Source organism: Ceratotherium simum, chromosome 3 (genome assembly GCF_057802395.1).
Source record: "Ceratotherium simum simum isolate JZ-2026a chromosome 3, ASM5780239v1, whole genome shotgun sequence".
NCBI lineage: Eukaryota > Metazoa > Chordata > Mammalia > Perissodactyla > Rhinocerotidae > Ceratotherium > Ceratotherium simum.
Window position 1 is genome coordinate 21,185,534 of NC_141902.1, and position 15,510 is coordinate 21,201,043.

At 37.8% G+C, this 15,510-nt stretch overlaps 1 long non-coding RNA gene across 9 annotated transcripts in view; it reads right to left on the minus strand.

Annotated features, from left to right (window-relative positions):
* LOC147917448 (uncharacterized) overlaps nt 1–15,510 on the minus strand; it is a 168,172-nt gene that overhangs the window by 21,211 nt on the left and 131,451 nt on the right. For 6 of the 9 annotated variants that reach the window (XR_015549772.1, XR_015549773.1, XR_015549768.1 and 3 more), the window contains one exon: nt 14,639–15,098. The exons of the other annotated variants lie outside the window; for them this stretch is intronic. This is a non-coding gene — a long non-coding RNA (uncharacterized LOC147917448). The remainder of the gene's footprint in view (nt 1–14,638; nt 15,099–15,510) is intronic. 9 annotated transcript variants of the gene reach the window in all.

A 15,510-nucleotide genomic window follows, 5' to 3' on the forward strand; every position in this document is an offset into this window, starting at 1 on the left:
GTGGACCTTCAAGTAATGATAGCAGTTATTGTGCAGTGTATGAGAAATGGGTGTTGGCTTACAAAGAGATTTTAATTACACAGTGGACAATTTAGAAATTCTTTGGGAGAATATAACCATTGTATATAAGTAGAAAGCAGATATGAAGTGATTGAGGTGAAGGTAACACTGCTCTCGTTGTTTAATTGCACTTTACCATGCTTTAAAAATAGGATTATAAATATACATATTGGATCTACTTATGAGCCATGTAATCACTTGTAATGTATAGCAAGGTCATGAAGAGAACCAGACAGTTGATAAAAGGACCAGGAAATAGCTCTTAAAAAAGTTTCAATAGAGCTTTTGTTTTGCTTTCGGTAACAGAGAAATTGGAATGTGGTGGTACTTGACTGACATAAAAAGTAACATGTCTAATTGGTCACTCTTCGTACGGATTAAGGAAGTTTTATTCAAGAAGGCAGAATGGAAACTTTTCCTGAAGGTGACAATGCACATGGTAAGAGAGACTATAACCTCTTTGAGGGTCTTATTGGTCTTTACATAATGGTACCTGGTGTACAGTAAGTGTTGAAAAACATTTGTGGAGAGGAAGAGAGAAAGAAGGCTGTAGGGGGGATGGTATCCTCCAACTCTGACCACACTAGTGGTTGAAAATGTGGCCACTCGTGAAAATTGCCTGAAATGCTTCTTACAAAGACAGGGTGCCAGAATAAAACACACAGAATTAGGAATCTGAAGAATTTTTGAAAAGGAATGCTCATAGGTGTTTCTGATGGTTGGTCAGGACTGGCAACCATTAGAGTAGGCTATAAAATCACTGGATCAGAACTCCAAATTCCATTTGGAAGATGACAATGGCCCTCAGCTCATACCTTTGGTGGTGGTATAGGGGCGTGAAGGGTAGAGCTTTGACAGAGGCTGGGGCTAGGACACTCCCATAGCATATTTATGTTAAACTAGAGTTCAAGCAACTTCAAAATGCTTATGAAGGAACCATGTTCAGTAGAAGGTATAGGTTGACAGGCCTCATCCCATTGTTCTTAGTGAAAGAAGAAGCAATGAGCTTTCCTTTTCTATTCCCCAGAGACTCACACTATTAAAATAACTAAACAAGGAGGCCATTAGACTGAGGTGGCTTTAATGCTTTGGTAGCCTAGTAAGCAAACCAAAACCTAAGCCAGAGTCAATGCACTTGTATGTGAGAAAATGAAACTTAAGAACAACCAATCACCAACAGCCAACTAGGTTTCCCAAATAAGGCAACTGTTTAAGCTACAGCCAATCAAATCATTTCCTTGCTTTGCTTCCCTCTCTGCTCTGTAAAAACTTCTCCCCAGCTCCTGTCCAGGAGCATGTCTAACCACTTTCCGTTTGGCACTGCCTGAATTGAACTGATAATTGCTCAAATAAACTCTTCAAGATTTTAATGTACCTCAGTTTATCTTTTAACAACACTGAACCCTTTATTTGGAACTTGACTGTATTTACAAATCCAGAGGTACTTTTACTTTGCAAGGAGGATAATTGAACTTATTTTAAAATCTTCAGCCCCTTCCACATCTTGGGGAGCATCCTCTTGTCTCTCTATAATGATGTGAGGTTATTCCTGCATCATCAAGTGTAAATATGCATTAGGACCATGTTAATTTGCTAACGCTGGATATGCATTCGCAACTTCAATCTGGTGTATTAAAATATATATGTCTATAAATGTTAAATAAAACCAGACAGTTGAATTACACCCAGAGATGCTCCTAGAAATGGCGAGTGTTACATCATGAGAATGGGAAAAAAGCAGGGTTGCCAGCATTGCTTTTTCTTTAGTCAACGTATGATTAGTGAGACTTCTGCAGAGACTTGTCAGGGGTGTAAAGTACACTTGAATTATCAGGTAAGACAGCCTTTTAACATTTTTCTTTCTCCAATAGACATAAGGTTTAGATTAGTGAAGGTGTAGCCTTCTTAGATAAAATTCCTTCTGTACTTAGTCTTACAGCATTCATAATTCTGATTCTGGCCTGTTCTCTAAAGTTATTCAAAGAGATGGACTTTAGGGTAAACAGACATCATTCACTTTATGAATCACCACAACACTAACCAATCTTACTTTTACCATGTTTAGTCTGGTTGGTTTCAGTAAACTGAAACTGAACTTAAACTAGTAGACTCTGCTATACACCATTTTCTTCTGAAACATTTTCCACCACCAAGATCTCTACCACCACCACCACTATTTTAAGTTTGCAAGCCAGAGTTATCCTCAAAAAGGACAGGAAAAGAGAACTTTCCTAAATTTATGGTAAATATATATTAGATTCTAAGTAATTTCTACCTGAAAATGTTTTACATGCTCAGTATGCTTCCCCCTGTAGTATTTAATAAAAATGAAATTGACTACAGATATTAATTTATGAAATATCAAATTTCCACATGTACATGGTATTTGATTCATTTGTAAATGCACACACTTTTCTCAAATCTGTAATAGTCAAATGAAATCTGTGAGACCTTAGTTTGAATCTAGACTCTACTACCTACTTACTCTCATAAGTGTCTTGGGAAAGTTCCTTTAATCTCTCTGAACATCAGTCTTTTCCTATATAAATGTCAATAATGTCACTCTATTTCATGAGGTTGTTATGAAAAGCAAATAAAATAAGGTTTATGAAATGAGTTCAAACAGCATTCATTGAAGAGAAGCTTGAAAATTGCCTACCAGAGTAAGGAGAGCACTTGCAAGACAGGTTATTGGCATGGTAGGTGACCATCGAAGAATATTGGAGATGACAGAAAAATGGAGATGAGAAATATAGTTACCATTTTCAAAAATGGAAAATAAGTAGATTCGACTTGAAATATTTTCTGGAAAATACTACAGGGAATGCAATAAAAGGAATCTTTAGATGAACAAAAGAGTTGAGTCCTAGTAATCTAGGTTCACAGAGAACAAAAACTAATAGTCTTTCTTTACTTGTACATCTTTATTGCAGATTGAAAAACTCTCTCAGGATAACCATCTGAGAAAGATGGAGAAAAATTATCTAAATGCTAGTGTAACTAGATATGCTCCTAAGTATTAAAAAGATTATGCTTGGATATTTTACTAAATTGATCCACGCCAACCTGAGAAATATCTAGACACGTATTAAAATAGCCTGGCCTTGCTTCACTCCTAATACAAACTTTGGCTCTCAATTTGAATATAGAATAGGAAGTAATAATAGCAATAATAATGGCAATTATTAAATCCCAGTTATGGGCAACACACTTTGCAAAGTATCTTTTCTATATTATCCACTGTACTCCTGAAAAACACTCTGTGAAATAGTACTATCATCATCTCCATTTCTTATAGATAAAAAACTTAGGATCTAAAAAAATTAAAAGTGACAATAATAATAAAGGGAATGGCAGGAAATTTGGGGAGGTGATGGGTAGGTCTATGGCCTATCAAGTGGTGCTTGTTTCATATGAATAAAATGAATTCAACAATACATTAAAAAGACCATACACCATGATCAAGTGGGCTTTATCCTAGGGGTGCAAGGATGGTTCAACATCTGCAAATCAATCAACATGATACACCACGTTAACAAAATGAAGAAGAAAATCATATGATTATCTCAATAAATACAGAAAAAGCTTTTGACAAAATTCAACATCCATTTATGATAAAAACTGTCAACAAAGTGGTATAGAGGGAACATACCTCAACCTGACAAAGGCTATATATGACAAACCCACAGCTAACATCACACTACTCAATGGCGAAAAACTGAAAGCATTTCCTCTAAATAGATTAACAACAAGACAAGGATGCCCACTCTCACTGCTTTTTTTCAACATAGCATTGGAAGTCCTAGCCACAGTAATCAGACAAGAAAAAGAAATAAAAGGCATCCAAATTAGAAAAGAAGTACAACTGTCAAGTTTGTAGATGATAGGATACTATATATAGAAAACCCTAAAGACTCCACCAAATAACTATTAGAACTAATAAATGAATACAGTAAAGTTGAAAAATACAAAATTAATATACAGAAATCTGCTGCATTTCTACACACTAATAACAATCTATCAGAAAGAAAAAATAAGAAAACAATCCCGTTTACAACTGCATTAAAAAGAGTAAAATACCCAGGAAAAAATTTAACCAAAAAGATGAAAGACCTGTACTCTGAAAACTATAAGACATTGCTGAAAGAAACTGAAGAGATCACAAACAAATGGAAAGACATACTATTCTTATAAAGTGGAAGAATTGATATTGTTAAAATGTCCATACTATCCAAAACAATCTACAGATTCAATGCAATCCTTATCAAAATACCAATGACATTTTTCACAGAACTAGGACAAATAATCCTAAAACTTGTATGGAACCACAAAAAACCCCAAATAAACAAAGCAATATTGAAAAAGAAGAACAAAGCTGGGGGTATCACGTTCCCTGATTTCAAACTATATTTTGAAGTTATAGTAATCAAAACAGTATGGAATTGGCACAAAAACAGACACATAGATCAGTGCAACAGAATAGAGAGCCCAGAAATAAACCCACACTAAAATGGTCAATTAATCTACAACAAAGGAAGCAAGCATATACTTGGGGAAAAGACAGTCTCTTCAATAAATGATATTGAGAAAACTGGACAGCTATATGCAAAAGGATGAAACTGGGCCACTTTCTTACATTATATAAAAAATAAACTCAAAATGGAATAAAGACTTAAATATAAAACCCCAAATCATAAAACTCCAGAAGAAAATATAGTCAGTAAACTCTCTAACATTGGTCTTAGCAATATTTTTCTGGATCTGTCTCCTCAGGTAAGGGCAACAAAAGAAAAAACAAACAAATGGGACTATATCAGACTAAAAAGCTTCTGCACAGCAAAGGAAACTATCAACAAAACAAAAAATCAACCTGCTGAATGGGACAAGATATTTGCAAATGATATATCCAATAAGGGGTTAATATCGAAAATATATAAAGAAGTCATACAACTCAATATCATAACAAACAAACAATCCCATTAAAAAACAGTCAGAGAATCTGAATAGACATTTTTCCAAAGAAGATATACATAAGGCCAACAGACACATGAAAAGATGCTCAACATCACTAATCATCAGGGAAAAGCAAACAAAAATCACAATGAAATATCCCCTCACACTTGTTATATCATCAAAAAGATAGCAAATAACAAGAGTTGGCAAGAAGGTGAAAAAAAGGGAAGACTCATACACTGTTGGTGGGAACGTAAATTAGTGCATCCACTATGGAAAATGATATGGAGATTCCTTAAAAAATTAAAAACAAAACTACCATAGAATCCAGCAATTCCACTTCTGGGTTTTTACCCAAAGAAAACAAAGCACTATGTATGCACCCTATGCTCATTGCAGCATTATTTACAATAGCCAAGATTTGAAAGCAACCTAAGTGTCCATGAGTAGATGAATGGATAAAAAAGATATGTATGTAAATACAATGGACTATTACTCAGTCATAAAAAAGAATGAAATCTTGCCATTTGTGACAACATGGATGGTCCTAGAGAGTATTATGCTAAGTGAAATGTCAGACAGAGAAAGACAAATGCTGTATGATTTCACTTATACGTGGAACCTAAAAAGCAAAACAAATGAACAAACAAAACAAAACAGAAAAAGACTCATAGATATAGAGAATGAACTGGTGGCTGCCAGAGGGGAGTGGGGTAGAGAGTTGGGTGAAATAGGTGAGGGGATTAAGAGATACAAAATTCAATTTATAAAATAAATAAGTCACAGAGATGTAATATACAGCATAGGGAACATAGTCAGTAATATTCTAATAACTTTTTATAGTGACATACGGTAACTAGACTTATGATCATGATCATTTAGCAACGTATATAAATGTCAAATCACTATGTTGTACACCTGAACTAACATAATATTGTATGTCAACTATATTTCAATACAAAAAAATGACTACTTGATTCTGACTGTGTAATAATTATATTTGGAAAATAATTTAAAACTTATCCTGTGTATCTTTTTTTTTTTTTTTTAAAGATTTTATTTATTTTATTTTTCCCAAAGCCCCAGTGGATAGTTGCATGTCATAGCTGCACATCCTTCTAGTTGCTGTATGTGGGACTCAGCCTCAGGATGGAGAGAGAAGTGGTGCCTCGATGCGCACCCGGGATCCGAACCCGGGCCACCAGCATCGCAGCGCGAGCACTTAACCACCAAGCCACAGGGCCGGCCCCTGTGTATCTTTTTGTTAAAAAATTAAAAAGCTATACTGGTGATGTCAGCATCACGGAGGAGTGCGTTGTTCCCTTTGTCTCTCCCCTCTAAGTTACAACCAGTCAGACACCCACTGACTAACAAAGGACTCCCTGCACAGCACACCAGAATGCCTGAGCCATCCATGCATCTATACATCTGAAGGTGGGTGGATTGGACCTCCACAAGGCAGTGGAACTAGGAGATTAGCCCCTCCCTCTTCCCCGGTTATGGAGATCCAAAGCACAGACCCTCACACTGGTGCTTGCCACCAACCACAGGCTGCAACGGCAAACAAGGCACTCACAGCTTGGCCTTGTTCTCCTCTCCCAGCAGTAGCAGATGGTGCACATGTCCTGAGGATTCGGGACACAGAGCAAAGACAGAGACCTGGCCCCCTCTCCCACCAGGAGTGGTGCCAGTCTTTCCAGCAGTAGGGACAACATCTAAAACATGAGTTTCCCCAGTAGGAGCAGGGTGCCCTGACCTGAGGTTTTTGAGCACACCTGCACATGCCAGTGACCAGAGGCTGTATGAGCAGCAATGACACCCACTCAGAGCTTAGCCCCTGCCCCCACAGTGCTGGTGGATGGCGCACACATCATGAGGCTCCAGGACACAGAGTGGTGCCAGTGACCCAGCCCCTTCTTCCTCCCCTGGCAGCGGCACCAGTCTTTCCAGCAGTGGGACCAGCAAGCAAAACACAGATTTCCCTGACAGGAGCAGGGTACTCTGACCTGAAGTCTCAAAAACCACACTGGCATGCTCCAAACCAGAGGCTACAGGACCAACACCAACACTTGCAGCTTAGCCCCTGCTGCTCCCCAGGCAGTGGCAGGTGGCACCTGCAACCTGAAGCTTCAGGAACCACAGCAGAACTCATGACCCAGCCCCTAGTGGTGGCACCCCTGACACTGTATAACAGCAGCAGGGGCTGCATACAAGAGCCTAGGCCCCCAGCAGCAACAATGACACCTGTGAACCCAGCACCCCAGGCAGCAGTGCTGCCAGAACCCCCAGATAACCTAGGGGCAACAGCACAGGTGATGCATGGGGCAGCAGCAGTACCCAAGCCTGAGGAGAGCCCGTGGAGAGCCAGTGGAGGAACACAAGACCCAGGCGACCACAGAAGCAACAGAAGTGCTCACAGCCTGGTGACCCCGGTGGTGAATCCTGAGACTGTAGCAACGTCCTAAACAGCAAGGCACCAGTAACTTCAGAGGCACAAGTGGCACAAGGAGGGCACTGACAATGCCTCTAGCAGAGGCAGTGGAGGATAGAAAGTGCGGGTTCTCAAATAGAACCAGAAGTAGCTCAGAACCAAAGTAACCAAAGCCATACCCAAATAAGAAAGGTTGTTACTACCACAAATGTGCTGGCAGAGGGTCAATTCATCAAGTACCATGAAGAACTACAGTAACAAGGTAGAACAGAAAGAGATTGATAACTCTCCAGAAACCAAACTTGAAGTCACAAAAGATTAAAATCTGACAGGAAATTCAAAATAGCTGTTATGAAGAAACTCAATGAGTTAATAGAAAACTCAAAAAGACAGTTCAATGAGATCAGGAATAAAATTAATGAACAGAAGGAGTAGTTCACCAAAGAGATTAAAACTCTAAAAAAAAAAAAAAAGAAATACTGGAGATGAAAAAACTATTAATGAGATGAAAAATAAAGTAGAAAGCATGAAAAATAGAGCAGATCATATGGAAGAGAGAATTAGTGAGCTCGAAGATAAAAATCTAGAAATGATTCAGCTGGAAGAGGAGACAGAACTAAGATTTTTAAAAAAGGAAGAAATTCTATGAGAAATATCTGACTCAATTAGGAAAAGTAACATTAGGATAATAGGTATATCAGAAGGGGAAGAGAGGGAGAAAGGAGAGAGAGCTTATTCAAAGAAATAATAGCTAAGCATTTCCAAAACCTGGGGAAGGAACTGGACATGAAAGTACATGAAGCTAATAGAACTCCTAACTACCTCAATGCAAGACCTTCCCCAAGGCATATAATATTAAAGCTATCAAAAGTCAATGACTAAGAAAGAATATTAATTGTAGCCAGAGAGAAGAAAACCTACAATGAATCCCCCATCAATCTTTCAGCGGATTTCTTGGCAGAAACTCTACAGGCTAGGAGAGAGTGGAATGATATATTCAAAATACTGAAAGACAAAAACTATCAACCAAGAATACTCTAGCCAGCAAAATTATCCATCAGAGAGGATGGAGAAATAAAAGCTTTCCCAGACAAACAAAAGCTGAGGGAGTACATCATGACTAGACCTGCCTTAAAAGAAGTGTTGAGAGGAGCCCTCCCATCTGAAACAAAAAGGCAAAGGTTTATAAAGCTTTGAGCAAAGAGACAAATAGATGGACAGAATCAGAAAATTGCAGCTCCATATCAGAATAAGTTAGTAAAAAATTATAACTAAAGGATAAAAGGAAAGAAGGCATCAAAAATAACTATAACCACTTCAATTTGGTCACTAACTCACAACACAAAAAAGAATAATTTGTGACAACAGAAAACATAGAAGAGAAAGAGGAAATGGATGGAAACTGCATAGACTAAGGGAAAGAAGAGGCTATCAGAAAAAGGACTAACTCATTTATGAGATCTTTTATACAAACCTCATGGTAACCACAAAAAAAAAAAAATCAGAGCAGTCACAAATCATAAATAAAAAAAAAAACTCAGAAAAACATCACAGAAAACCACCAAATTGAAATGGCAGACAGAAATACAAGGAAAAAGAAACAATGGAAATACAGAACAACCAGAAAACAAAAGATAAAATGGCAGTATTAAGCCCTCATATATCAATAATTACTCTAAATGTAAATGGATTGACTTCACCAATCTAGACACAGAGTGGCTAGATGGAATAAAAACAAGACCCAACAATATGCTGCCTTCAGGAAACATACCTCAGCTCTAAAGACAAACACAGGCTCAGAGTAAAGGGATGGAAGATGATACACCAAGCAAATGGCAACCAAAAAACAGTGGGTGTAGCTATACTTATATCACACAAAACAGACTTCAAGACAAGATAACAAGAGGAAAGGATGGGCATTATATAATGATAAAAGAGACATTCCACCAAGAAGACATAACACTTATTAATATACATGCACCTAACACAGGAGCGCCAAAGTACAAAAAGCAACTATTAACAGACCTAAAGAGAGAAATTGACAGCAACACAATAATAGTAGGGGATCTTAACACCCCACTTACATCAATGGATAGATCATCCAGGCAGAAATCCAACAAGGAAATAGTGGCCTTAAATGAAACTTTAGACCAGATGGACTCAATAAATATCTATAGAGCATTCCATCCAAACACAGCAGAATACACATTCTTCTCAAGTGCACATGGATCATTCTCAAAGATAGACCATATGCTGGGAAACAAAGCAAGCCTCAATAAATTTAAGATTAAAATCATATCAAGCATCTTTTACAACCATGATGCTATGAAACTAGAAATCATCTATAATAAAAAAGCTGGGAAAGTCACAAATATGTAGAAACTAAACAAAATCATACTGGCCAACTACTGGATAAATGAAAAACTCAAAGGAGAAATCAAAAAATACCTGGAGACAAATGAAAATGAAATCAGAACATACCAAAACTTATGGGATGCAGCAAAAGCAGTACTAAGAGAGAAGTTTATAGCAATACAGTTCTACTTCAACAAACAAGAAAAATCTCAAACATCCTGACACTATACCTAAAAGAATTAGAAAAAGAAGAACAAAGCCCAAAGTCAGTAGAAGGAAGGAAATAATAAAAATCAGAGCAGAAATAAAGAAAATGGAGACTAAAATAAACAATAGAAGGAATCAGTGAAACTAAGAGCTGGTTCTTTGATAAGATAAATAAAACTGAAACCATTAGCCAGACTCACTAAGAAAAAAAGAGAGAAGGCTCAAATAAATAAAATCAGAAATGAAACAGGAGAAATTACAACAGACACCACCAAAATACAAAGGATTATACGAGAATACTATAAAAAGCTATATGCCAACAAATTGGATAACCTAGAAGAAATGGATAAATTCTTAGCATTATACAACCTCCCAAAACTGAATCAAGAAGAAATAGAGAATCTGAATAGATCAATCACAAGTAAAGATGTGGAAATAGCAATCAAAAACACCCCAAAAAACAAAAGTCTAGGACCAGACGGCTTCTCTGTTGAATTCTACCAAACATTCAAAGAAGATTTAATACCTATTCTTCCCAAACTTTCCCGAAAAAATGAAGAGGAAAGGATGCTTCCTAACTCATTTTACAAGGCCAACAATACCCTGTTATCCAAACTAGACAAGGACAACACAAAGAAAGAAAATTACAGGCCAATATCGCTGATGAACATAGATGCAAAAATCCTAAACAAAATATTAGCAAATAGAATATGGCAATACATTAAAAGGATCATACACCACGATCAGGATTTATACCAGGGATACAGGGATGGTTCAACATCCACAAATCAATCAATGTGATGCACCATATTAACAAAATGAAGATTAAAAACCACATGATCATGTCAACAGATGCAGAGAAAGAATTTGACAAGATCCAACATCCATTTATGATAAAAACTCTCAATAAAATGGGTATAGAAGGAAAGTACCTCAACACAATAAAGGCCATATATGACAAACCCACAGCCAACATCATACTCAATGGTGAAAAACTTAAAGCCATTCCTCTGAGAACAAGAATAAGACAGGATGCCCACTCTTGCCACTCTTACTCAAGATGGTACTGTCAGTTTTAGCCAGAGCAATTAGGCAAGAAAAAAAATAAAAGAGATCCAAATTGGAAATGAAGAAGTAAAACTGTGACTATTTGAAGATGACATGATTCTATATATAGAAAACCCTAAAGAATCCACAAAAAAATTACCAGAAATAATTAACAAATACAGTAAAGTTGCAGGGTACAAAATCAACATATAAAAGTAGGTTGCATTTCTATACCTTATAATGCAGTAGAAGAAAGAGAAATCAAGAATAGAATCCCATTTACAATTGCAACAAAAAGAATAAAATACCTAGGAACAAATTTAACCAAGGAGATGAAAGACCTATGTACTGAAAACTATAAGACATTATTGAAGGAAATCGAAGAAGACATAAGGAAATGGAAAGATATTTCATGCATATGGATTGGACGAATAAACATAGTTAAAATGTCAATATTACCTAAAGCAATCTACAGATTCAATACAATCCCAGTCAGAATTCTAATGATATTCTTCACAGAACTAGAACAAGGAATCCCAAAATTTACATGGAACAACAAAAGACCCCAAATAGCCAGAGCAGTCCTGAGGAAAAAGAACAAAGTTGGAGGTATTACACTCCCTGAATTCAAAATATACTACAAAGCTATAGTAATTAAAACAGCATGGTACTGGCACAAAAACAGACACACAGATCAATGGAACAGGATTGAGAGCCCAGAAATATAACCACACATCTATGGATGGCTAACCTTCAACAAGGAGCCAAAGAACATACAATGGAGAAAGGAAATTCTCTTCAATAAATGGTATGGGGAAAACTGGACAGCAACATGCAAAAGAATGAACGTTGACCATTTTGTTACACCATATATAAAAGTTAACTCAAAATGGATTAAAGACTTGAACGTAAGACCTGAAGCCATAAAACTTCTAGAAGAAAAAATAGGCAGTAAGCTCTTTGACCTTGGTCTCAGCACTGTCTTTTCAAATACCATGTCTACTCAGGCAAGGGAAACAAAAGAAAAAATAAACAAATGGGACTACAGCAGACTAAAAAGGTTCTGCACAGCAAAGGAAACCATCAACAAAACAAAAAGACAATCCACCAACTGGGAGAAAATATTTGCAAATCATATATCTGACAAGGGGTTAATTTCCAAAAGTATATAAAGAACTCATACAACTCAACAACAAAAATTTGAACAACCCAATCAAAAAATGGGCGGAGGATATGAAAAGATATTTTTCCAAAGAAGATATATGGATGGCCAACAGGTACATGAAAAGATGTTCAACATCACAAATTATTAGGGAAATGCAAATCAAAACTTCAATGAGACATCACCTTATACCTCTCAGAATGGCTATAATTAACAAGACAAGAAATAACAAGTGTTGCAGAGGATGTGGAGAAAAGGGTACTCTCATACTGCTGGTGGGAGTGCAAACTGGTGCAGCCACTATGGAAAACAGTATGGAGATTTCTCAAAAAATTAAAAATAGAAATACCATATGATCCAGCTATTTCACTACTGAGTATTTGTCCAAAGAACATGAAATCAATACCTCACAAAGCTATATGTGCCCCTAAGTTCATCACAGCATTATTCACAATAGCCAAGATGGGGAAGCAACCCAAGGGCCCGTCAATGGATGAATGGATAAAGAAGATGTGGTATATACATACAATGGTATATATATACTACTCAGCCATAAAAAAAAGACAAAATCATGCCATTTGCAACAATGTGGATAGACCTTGAGGTATTTTGCTAAGTGAAATAAGTCAGACAGCAAAGACAAATACTGTATGATTTCACTCACATGTGGAAGATAAAGAAACACACAGATAAGGAGAACAAATTGATGGTCAGCAGAAGGGAAGGGGGTGAGGGGAGAGCAAAATGGGTAAAGGGGCACATATGTATGGTGCTGGATAAAAATTAGATTATTGGTGGTGAAAATGATGCAACCTACACAGAAACTGAAATATAAGGATGTAAACCTAAAATGTACAGTGTTACAAGCCAATATGACCTCAACTAAATAATTAAAAATAAATAAATAAATAAAGTTTACTTGGCTCAAAAAAAATAAAATAAAAGGTTGTACTAAGTTTGGAGGAAATAAATAGAAATTTTACAATAAAAAAAGAAACTTAGGTCTAGTAACTAGCTCCAAGTCTCGACAAGTGGTTATGTAGCAGTGCTAGGCTTGCAACTCAGGCTCATCTCACTCACAATACCACTTAAGTACTACTCTATACTGCCTCTTGGTATATATGTGCCAATTATACTTGCAGGTGTCAAATCAGGAGCAGAGAATAAGTACCTTGGATATCAGATTAAGGTCAAAAAATATCTTGATAAACTGGTATAGGAAGCTGGAGCTGGACTTTAGCAAAAATCAGTAAGTGTTTTTGTTTTTGTTTTTTGTGAGGAAGATTAGCCCTGAGCTAAGACCCGATGCCAATCCTCCTCTTTTTGCTGAGGGAGATTGGCCCTGGGCTAACATCTGATGCCCATCTTCCTCTACTTTATATGGGACGCCGCCACAGCATGGCTTGACAAGCGGTGCATCAGTGCGCGTCCGGGATCTGAACCTGCGAACCTGGTGCCACCAAAGAGGAGCACTCGCACTTAACCGCTATGCCATCGGGCTGGCCCCACTAAGTGTTCTATCTTATATCTATGCTCCAAACTCCAGCGGTACAACTCAAGGAAAGGAGAGAGGTGATTTAGTAGCAAGGGCTCAGTCTGCATATGTGCATATGTGCCTTTGTGTTTGTGTGTGTGTTGGAGTAGGGGCACCCTATTTAATAGCATTATCCAAAGACAGAATTGTCTGCTTTTGAAGAATATAAGTCTCCTGGTCTGAAAGCATTCAAACCCAGGCTAGATGACATTTAAAAAGGTACTACGGCTAGGATTTAAGCACCAGATGGATTGAACATTTAAGTATATTTCCAACCCTGATATTCTGCTCATATGGTATGCTCGACGTTCAGATTAAAAAAATACAATGTTGTTAGGAAGAGAGTCAGAGGGGAATATATACCTCTATTCTCTTCAGCTTGTAGTAAATAGTTGAAAAATCCATCAAAAGAGCAAAATTATATCTCGACTGACAAGCCTCACCCAGCGCACACCCCAGGCAATGCTCTAGTGTCACTGGGAAACAAACTGGCCCACCCAGAAGACAGCCTCACTAATCTTGATGCCTAAAAGCTGGAAGCCTCACTGGAGAAGTGAGCAGTCAAGTGGGGCTTGTCACTGCTGATTAGTTGAATATTGAGAGATGCTGCTCTTTATACAAAGAATAGAAAAGAAAAAAAACAGAGGAAATTTCTCTGCCAAGATGGATAAGATCCACCAGCTGAGCTCTATAGCTGGAGGGTAAAGGTAAGTTGCATCGTTGGCAAGGGTCACTTAGCTGGAGTTGGAATACAGTCTGTAGCATAAAGGCAGGCATAAGAGAGCACCTTTCTCTTCCCTGAAGGGATTGCTGGCTAAAAGAATACTGTCAGCCGCCTTCCGGGGTCCCTCCCCTCAACATATGTGGACTCAGATCACAAGCAGCCAACCTGGGCTTCTCTCCAGTCAGGGGCATATGGTGAGGTCACTGTGGCTGAAGGGGCTGAGACAGAAGATTTGATTTCAGAGCCAGTGTGAGAAAGCCTATCAAACGCAGGCGCAATGAAATTAGGAGATCAGAACAGCTTCTGGCATTTTTGCTGCTCTTCAGTGTTTCTCTATTCCCTCGCTCAGTGACTTGTCAGCACACCTAAAATTGGGGGGTTGATAAGAGAGGAACAGAAAAATAAGACTGAAATATTTTCAAGTAGGACTATGAATTTTGCAGAATGAAAGAATCATTTTACACAGAACAGCAGTTTATGATTATTGAGGCACCAAGGAATAGCACTGTCAAGAATTTACTGTGCAGTAGGGCTTCTCCGACAGGAACTGTGTGGCAACGTTCTCCCAGCAGCCTGACGTCATTCTGCTTTGGTTAGGGTGGGCATGAGAAGAGTGTGGCTGAAGCTGACAAGAAAGAGATGATGCAGGTATGTGAAAGCAGAGGTACATAATTTACATACGGTTCTCCATCCAGCCAGGAATTGTAGTTCAGATGAATGCTGCGGCTTTCTTGTGGCATAGAATTCAGGATATAAAATACGTTTTATACCGGGAAGTAATATTCTGCAACTTTGACCCAATTCACCACCCACCTAAGTCCATTAGGAAACAAATGAAACTGTCTAAATAAAGAGAATCGACTAAATGAGGTTAGGATTTCCAGAACAGAGAGAGAGCGAGCTGAGACTAATTAAAGGAGCCTCCCAACCCCACACACGGAGCAAAGGAACTAAAACACAGAGCACATGAATTCCTTCTGCTCTGCACCACAGTAGCACCATCTGACAAGTCAAGCAGCTGCCCAAATGACCAAACA